This window comes from Kogia breviceps, chromosome 12 (genome assembly GCF_026419965.1).
Source record: "Kogia breviceps isolate mKogBre1 chromosome 12, mKogBre1 haplotype 1, whole genome shotgun sequence".
NCBI classification, from domain to species: Eukaryota; Metazoa; Chordata; class Mammalia; order Artiodactyla; family Physeteridae; genus Kogia; species Kogia breviceps.
Window position 1 is genome coordinate 43,533,852 of NC_081321.1, and position 7,207 is coordinate 43,541,058.

Below are 7,207 nucleotides of genomic sequence, written 5' to 3' on the forward strand. Positions count from 1 at the left end.
TTTCTTTTTCTATATTCTCCATTCTATTTCCAAGATTTTGGATCATCTTTACTATCATTACTCTGAATTCTTTTTCTTTTCTTTTTTAACTTTCATTTTCAAATGCTATCATACTGAATTATAGATATGTATAAGAAAGTCAATTGTATAAAACCTGCTGAATATAAAAATCTTAATCGCAGTTTGGAGGAAAAAAGCGTGGCAAATTTTTCTTTTAAAATAGGCTAATTCTCTTTTGAAATTATCAAATTATGATCTGTTTCTACTTCATGGAACAGCAGAGCAAAATACTTCACTTGCAAGGTATAGGCGTCCCTGGGAAAGAAAGCAATGCATATCATTTATTCTAGGTCAAGGGGATTAATTACCATGTAAGGAATGATTTAAGGGAGTTGACTAAAAGGATTTCTTTTACTTATTTATCTTATTGGACACAAGAAAGGATTGAAGGTGGTTAAAGAAGGGATACTTATATTCTTTTGCAAACGTATCTATGAATATGCCACAAATACGTAGTTCTAGTCAGCATATGAAACTGCACAAGCAAGCTCGCAGGAGAAAGGCAGCATTCCCAAAAAGCTTATACTGAAATCTACCTTCTACTAAAGATAAAAGAAAAAGTTTTTCAGATTCAGTTCTACTGACTCTTTTTTTTAAATTTAATTTTATTTTTTTATACAGCAGGTTCTTATTAGTTATCCATTTTATACATACTAGTGTATATATGTCAATCCCAATCTCCCAATTCATCACACCACCACCACCACCTTGCCACTTTCCCCCCTTGGTGTCCATATGTTTGTTCTCTGCAGCTGTGGGGCACCTATAATTCTTCTGGGACCCCAATTATTCTAATGTTGGTGCGTTTAATGTTGTCCCAGAGGTCTCTAAGACTGTCCTCAATTCTTTTCATTCTTTTTTCTTTATTCTGCTCTGCAGTAGTTATTTGCACTATTTTACCTTCCAGGTCACTTATCCGTTCTTCTGACTCAGTTATTCTGCTATTGATTCCTTCTAGAGAATTTTTACTTTCATTTATTGTGTTGTTCATCATTGTTTGTTTGCTCTTTAGTTCTAGGTCCTTCTTAAATGTTTCTTGTATTTTCTCCATTCTATTTCCAAGATTTTGGATCATCTTTACTATCATTACTCTGAATTCCTTTTCAGGTAGACTGCCTATTTCCTCTTCATTTGTTTGGTCTGGTGGGTTTTTACTTTGCTCCTTCATCTGCTGCATATTTCTCTGTCTTCTCATTTTGCTCAACTTACTGTGTTTGGGGTCTCCTTTTCACAGGCTGCAGGTTCGTAGTTCCCATTGTTTTTGGTGTCTGCCTCCAGTGGGTAAGGTTGGTTCAGTAGGTTGTGTAGGCTTCCTGGCAGAGGGGACTGGTGCCTGTGTTCTGGTGGATGAGGCTGGATCTTGTCTTTCTGGAGGGCAGGACCGTGTCCAGTGGAGTGTTTTGGGGTGTCTGTGAACTTATTATGATTTTAGGCAGCCTCTCTGCTAATGGGTGGGGTTGTGTTCCTGTCTTGCTAGTTGTTTGGCATGGGGTGTCCAGCACTGGAGCTTGCTGGTCATTGAGTGGAGCTGGGTCTTAGCATTGAGATGGAGATCTCTGGGAGAGCTCTCGCTGATTGATATTATGTGGGGCCGGGAGGTCTCTGGTAGTCCAATGTCCTGAACTCGGCTCTCCCACCTCAGAGGCTCAGGCCTGGGAGCACTAAGACCTGTCAGCCACACGGCTCAGAAGAAAAGGGAGATAAAAAATAAAGAAGAATAAAATAAAATAAAGTTATTAAAATTAAATTTTTTTTAATATTATTAAAATAAAAAAGTAATTAAAAAAGAAGAGAGCAACCAAATCAATAAACAATCCACCAATGATAACAAGCGCTAAAAACTATACTAAGATACACATAAAAATCAGAAACTAGTCAGTCGCATACAGCAAACCCCAGGTCTACAGTTGCTTCCAAAGTCCACCGCGTCAATTCTGGAATGAATCCATCTATTCAGGTATTCCACAGATGCAGGGAACATCAAGTTGATTATGGACATTCAATCCACTGCTCCTGAGGCTGCATGGAGAAATTTCCCTTTCTCTTCTTTGTACAACTCCTGGGATTCAGCTTTGGATTTGGCCCTGCCTCTCTGTGTAGGCCACCGTCAGGAGTCTGTTCACCTCCCAGATAGGAGAGGGTTAAAGCAGCAGCAGATTAGGGCACTCTTGCTCACTCAGGCCACGGGGAGGATGGGGTATGGTAGTCATAGTTAGAATGTGGGGCAAGCCTGAAGTGGAAGACACCGTGATGTTGAAATAGCCTGAGGCGCACTGTGTGTTCTCCTGGATCATGGAACCGTGGCAGTGGCGGGCTGCACAGGCTCCCGGGAGGGGAGGTGTGGATAGTGACCTATGCTTGCACACAGGCTTCTTGGTGGCTGCAGCAGCAGTCTTAGCGTTTCATGCCTGTCTCTGGTGTTCACGCTGATAGCCACAGCTCGCGCCCATCTCTGAAGCTCATTTAGGCGGTGCTCTGAATCTCCTCTCCTCACGCACCCCCGAAACAATGGTGTCTTGACTCTTAGGCAGTTCCAGACTTTTTCCCAGACTCCCTCCAGGTTAGCGGTGGCTCAGTAGCCCCCTTCAGGCTGTGTTCACGCAGCCAACCCCAGTCTTCTCCCTGGGATCTGACCTCCGAAGCCCGAGCCTCAGATCCCAGGCCCCACCTGCCCCGGAGGGTGAGCAGACAAGCCTCTCAGGCTGGTGAGTGCTGGTTGGCACCAATCCTCTGTGCGGGCATCTCTCCGCTTCACCCTCCTCACCCCTATTGCTGCACTCTCCTCCATGGCTCTGAAGTTTCCCCCCACCCATCCCCCGTCTCTGCCAGTGAAGGGGCTTCCTAGTGTGTGGAAACTTTTCCTCCTTCACAGCTCCCTCCCAGAGGTGCAGGTCCTGTCCCTATTCTTTTGTCTCTGTTTTTTCTTTTTTCTTTTTTCCCTACCCACGTACGTGGGGAATTTCTTGCCTTTTGGGAAGTCTGAGGTCTTCTACCAGCGTTTAGTAGGTGTTCTGTAAGAGTTGTCCTGCATGTAGATGTATTTTTGATGTATTTGTGGGGAGGAAGATGATCTGCAGTCTTGAAGGTCTGCCTCCCTGGCTACTTTCTTGTCCTAGGACAAATGAATTTCTTACAGTGGCTGTGCAACAAACACAGTTCTTTTTCTTTGCTCTCTCTGTGGGGACTGAAGGCTTTCTTCTACCTGTGATGGCATATGATCGCTTCTCAGCCATTTGCTCATCTTTCCTCTATACTGTTCATATATCCCAGCAGGCTTGTGTTCAATTGGTAACTGTCATTCTGGTTTCCTATGCGTATTTCCTCTCCACTGTGCTGAAGATACCCTCAACCCGCGGCAGGAGTAAGACCTTCTCCGCCTGTAGCTCTCACATCACTATGGTGAGTTTGTTCTATGGAACTCTATTCTTCATGTATGCCCGACCTGGGGCTGTCTCCTCACCAGAGAAAAGCAAGATTATAGCTGTGTTCTGTACTCTTTTTTTTTTTTTTTTTTTTTTTTGCGGGCCTCTCACTGTTGTGGCCTCTCCCATTGCGGAGCACAGGCTCCGGACGCGCAGGCTCAGCGGCCACGGCTCACGGGCCCAGGCGCTCCGCGGCACGTGGGATCCTCCCGGCCCGGGGCACGAACCCGCGTCCCCTGCATCGGCAGGCGGACTCCCAACCACCGCGCCACCAGGGAAGCCCTTTTTTTTTTTTTTTTTTTTTTTTTTTTTGTTCTGTACTCTTATCATCCCTATGTTGAATCCTCTGATTTACAGTCTAAGGAATAGGGAGGTAAAAAGTGCTTTAAAAGGATATTGCTGAGAAAAAAAAAATCTTTTCACTGACCTCCACCATCTATAAAACTGTAGACTAGGGCTTCCCTGGTGGCGCAGTGGTTGAGAATCCGCCTGCCGATGCAGGGCACACGGGTTCGTGCCCCGGTCCGGGAAGATCCCACATGCCGCAGAGCGACTGGGCCCGTGAGCCATGGCCGCTGAGCCTCCGCGTCCGGAGTCTGTGCTCCGCAACAGGAGAGGCCACAACAGTGAGAGGCCCGCCTAGCACAAAAAAAAAAAAAAAAACTGTAGACTAGACTAAAATCAATATATTCAATAACTTGTTATGGAATAGTTTCAACTAAATTCATCTAAATTTTTGAAGATTAAAGTTTATTTTACTTTTTAACATCAATAGATTTTTCAAAAATGAATTAAAGGGCTTCCCTGGTGGTGCAGTGGTTGAGACTCCGCCTGCTGATGCAGGGGACACGGGTTCGTGCCCCGGTCCGGGAAGATCCCACATGCCGCGGAGCGACTGGGCCCGTGAGCCATGGCCGCTGAGCCTGCGCGTCCGGAGCCTGTGCTCCGCACCGGGAGAGACCACGACAGTGAGAGGCCCGCATACCTCAAAAAAAAAAAAAAAAAAAGAATTAAAATCAATGTAAAGATTTTCTATTCCTTCATAATTATTTTATGGTAGGATATCTATTTATTATAGAGGTTTGTTTCTGTTTTGTTTTGCTTAAGTGTATTCAAAATTACAACTCATAAATATAATACTACTAAATAAATATACACATTAAATATATTAAAATAATATCTGAAAATATATGAATATATATATATATATATATGAATGTCTACATATCCATCTATATATCTGGAGGAAGGAGAAGGATAGAGATACTATTGAAATTTCTAGGAATTTGTTTTCTTCAAATCATGGTCGAGTTTGCCAATGTCCAATCTTTGCAAATGAGAACTGAAAGTGCTATAGTAATATAAATTATAGGCTTTGCCCAAATAATTGTACAAAGGGGTGGTACAGAATATTATACCTATAATATCCTTAAATAGTCCAACCATTAATGATCTCATCAAGGAGCAAAAATAAAAGAAAATATTATATTGGTTGCTGCAAAATTATCTTGTAATGGGAGGGTTTTAATAATAAATGTTTGATAATATCTTTACTATTACTTATTCTTATTGGTCTCATTGCTTTCTTATCATTTTTGCAATTATATATTGATTGAAAATGCTTATTTTCCTCTAGATTTGAAAAAGTATTGACATGGAGTGACATAAAATAGTGCCTTATTATAATGTAATTCTTTTGATGTCTGTGCTTATCTATACTTTTTATTTTTAATTCTCAGAATTTTATCCCGTTTTTTTCCTTAATTAAATTTGCCAAGGATTTGACTTCATACCATTAGAATTTTTTTTTTTTTTTTTTTTTTTTTAATGTGGTACGCGGGCCTCTCGCTGTTGTGGCCTCTCCCATTGCGGAGCACAGGCTCCGGACGCGCAGGCTCAGCGGCCATGGCTCAGGGGCCCAGCCGCTCCGCGGCATGTGGGATCTTCCCAGACCGGGGCACGAACCCGTGTCCCCTGCATCGGCAGGCGGATTCTCAACCACTGCGCCACCAGGGAAGCCCCATACCATTAGAATTTTGAGTTCCATATAATTATTTTCAAAGTAGTTTATGATGTGATATCTAGGTGTTACATAGGTTTGCTGTTCCAGTTTTGTTTTATTTAGATGTATTCAAAATTTCAACTCATAAATAGTATACTGTTAAATTAATAGATAAATACACACATTACATTCATTAATCAATATCTGCATTGTACATTTGCATCTCTACATGATTATTTTAATTTACCTAAGGTTTTTCTGGTTTTGTTAACCTGTTGTTTCTGAATTCATTAGTTGAATGCTTGATTGATTTATTTTCTGTTTTTACTTTAATGAATTATGTTTCAAACTTTTGCATAGTTTTCAATGTTATTTACTTTTGCTTTCATTATTATATAAACAATTTTTCATTTTATTTTAATGTTCTCTTCTATCAAAGGACTATTTAGATGAGGATTCTTATTTCAGTATAGTAGATTTATTTAGACAATATCTTTTTATTGTTGATTTCTAGTTTTATTGTCTTAAGTTCAGAGGAATTAAACTCAAAAACTCTTTATGTTGGAATTTCTGTAGTCATAATGTTTGCTGAATTAGCTATTAATTTTTTGTAAATATTCCACAACTTAAGGAAAGTATGTCTATTCTCTTTCACATTATCAAATTGAATTTTAAATGTATTAAAGATAATATAAGGTGATCATTATGGTTAAGTTGCAGATATACGAGGTAGGCATTGATGGTTTAATATTAGACAATGCAGAATTAAATGTAACATATTAACTGATTAAGATATTTAAAAGGTATCACAAAAGCTGTAGAAAGAATATTTGATAAATTGTAACACTATTTTATGATTTTTAAAACTTAGTGAAGTTAGAAATATAGCTAAACTTTATTAAGCTGTTAAATTATATCTATACAAACTGAATGAACACACATTTTAAATGGGACAATATTAGAAGTAGTTTCTTTAAAATTAGGAAAAAGACAAAATGCCCATTATTCCCAAATGCAGTTCAACATTAAATGCAATATGATAATAAATAGAAATTTAAAGTATATGGGATCAAATGTATAATTAAACTATCATTTACATGATAATTTAGAGAAAATCTGAAAGAAGGATTTATGAAGGTGTCTGGATTAACATAAAAAATCAATTGCATGTCCATACAACAGTAGTAAACAACCACCATATTTAATTTAAAAAACTATACCATTTACATGTGTATCAGATTATTAAGGATTTAGGAATAACTTAACAAAAGATGTATAAGATCTTAATATGGAAAATTATAAAATTATTTAGATCATGTGGTAGAAAAATATTGTTCAGAGATTACAAAGAGGGAGGAAAGAGTGACATCAGCAAGATGACTGAATAAGGTACCTTCCTTTCATATTCTTTCTGAACAACAATAATTTGGCATCCAACCATGGACAAAAGTGCTTCTGTGAGAGCTTGGGGATCCAGGCAGGAGACTGTGAAACACCAGTGCAGTCCAATATGGAGAAGAGCCATGCTCAGATTGCAGGCCCACATCTAGATGGCTTAATCACTGGTGCCCCAGGAACAGCTCCATGCCCCTGAAGACTGGAATACAGCTCAATTTGGCTTGATCCTGTCACCAGTGCCATACACCAAGGGACTTGGGGGGAATAATGCCCCTCCATGGGTCAGGTAATAGGCACATAGACCTCACTTCCGGCTATGGCCTGT

The 7,207-nt window shown here is 39.9% G+C and overlaps 1 pseudogene; it reads left to right on the plus strand.

The window, feature by feature from the left end:
- Positions 1-2,252: 2,252 nt before the first annotated feature.
- LOC131767243 (olfactory receptor 9S13-like) lies at positions 2,253-3,908 on the plus strand (annotated as a pseudogene).
- Positions 3,909-7,207: the final 3,299 nt, after the last annotated feature.